Genomic DNA, 1,848 nt, shown 5'->3' with positions numbered 1-1,848 from the left:
ATATATATATATATGGTCGTGAATTTTTTCATATGCAACCATACCTATAACATAGTTTAATTATAATTATATAAAAAATACATCCATGATAAAGTGTAATTCATTAAAAGTTAATATTATTGATGATTTGAAGTGATTTAAAAATTTGAATTATTTTTAAAATAAATATTAGGTTTTAAATATTAGATGCCAAGTGCCGGAAGAAAAGGAAAGCAAGCTGCTACAGTTGTCATTAGTCCAATAGTTTAATAAAATCAAAAATCACATGCGATGCAGTTTTGATGGGCCGATTTTCTTATTATCTCTTGGGTTCGTTTATTTTTCCTCCGTAAGAAATTATATTCTTGTCGTTTTATTCTCGTTAAATATTTACATGACACTGCTTATAAATATTTTAATCAGATTGAACATGACAAGCCAACATAAAATTAGCCCCGGCACGAATTGATTTGATTTTGAGCCAACTCGGCTCAATCTCTAACAAGCTCAAAACTAGACGCACGCAAGCGCGTAGTATTATACGAAGAACAGATACAAGACAACAGGAGTTTTTACATGAAAAACCCGAGGAGGCAAAAACCATAAGCTGACCTATTGAAATGGTTTTAATATGTCGATGTAGGTTGCAAAATTTTGTCAGATCTTGCCTTGTGAGAAGCAACATTATATAAATGGTACATGACTTTCACTAGGCAAGTGATAGAAAGTGCAAAGGAAGTGGCCACATCGGCGGTAATGGTGGGATTGTGATAGTCAAGCAGCAAAGGTCCAGTGTTGATCGGTGGTGGTAGTTTGACGGTCTTGACAGTAGTCCAATGCTACAATGATAGAGCTCGAGCAGTGGTCGTCTAGCAGTGGCGGTGAAAAGACTGTGGTCTGGCAATGGCGGTGGCCAAACATCAGTGGTTGAGCAACGATGGTCCAGAGATGGTAAGGCATCAATGGTCTGACGGGTGATGGCAATCAAAATGAGGTGGTCGGGAAGCAATTGCTTGATGGCGATGACAATAGTGTAGCGGTGGTGTTGGCTCAAAGGCAATGAGCTGGCCGCGGTGGTTCTGCGATGGTGACAGCTTGATGGTGGTGGTTAGGCGATGATGACGATGGTTGCGACTTAAAGACTATTGATCTAGCGGCGATCACATCCAGATAACAATGGACGAGCAGCAACAAAGTGGTTCGGTGATAGAGGCGCTAGTCGGTGACGACCCAACGGTGGTGGAGCTCAGAAATCCTCTAGAGCTCAGGGCCGCATCAACTTTCTCTTAAAAATCAGGTACCCTTTTATGAAGGGAATGATAGTCTATTTATAGATTTTTTTTCATTGTTATCTTCTATAAATAGTGCATGAATCTAGACCACTCCATTAGATTACCCAAAGCGATCTCTTTGATCAAATGAAGTTGTGCCTTAATGATGTAAGAATTTAGTGAAAATGGGCTCATTAGATTCAGCTATATGAGACACTCGATTCTACTCTAAGCTTTTAAAATTTAGAATTCATTTGATCATTCAATTGCTCATCTAAAGCCTCCAAATATGCTTAAACGACTTGATTTGGGCCTAATCAAACTCCGATCAAACCAATTTTGGCTTTATTGGGCTCGCCATGTCGAGACGGTCAATTTGACGATATGTTTGCTAGTATTGAGACCCTGAATAATCTTCAATTCCAATAAAAAATATTTATTATTTGAAATGTTCCAAAATTCATGATTCAAATAAAAAAAAAATTCCAATATTACTCTCATGTTGAGTTAATTTGAGCTCATTCGACCTAATTTAAACCCATTTCAAAATTGGCTTGTCTTATTCAAACTAAAAAAAAGTATTGCGCATATATATATA

Source organism: Phalaenopsis equestris, unplaced genomic scaffold, assembly GCF_001263595.1.
Source record: "Phalaenopsis equestris unplaced genomic scaffold, ASM126359v1 Scaffold000840, whole genome shotgun sequence".
Classification (NCBI taxonomy): domain Eukaryota; kingdom Viridiplantae; phylum Streptophyta; class Magnoliopsida; order Asparagales; family Orchidaceae; genus Phalaenopsis; species Phalaenopsis equestris.
The sequence above is the reverse complement of the archived record's forward strand: the minus strand, read 5'-3'. Positions refer to the sequence as shown.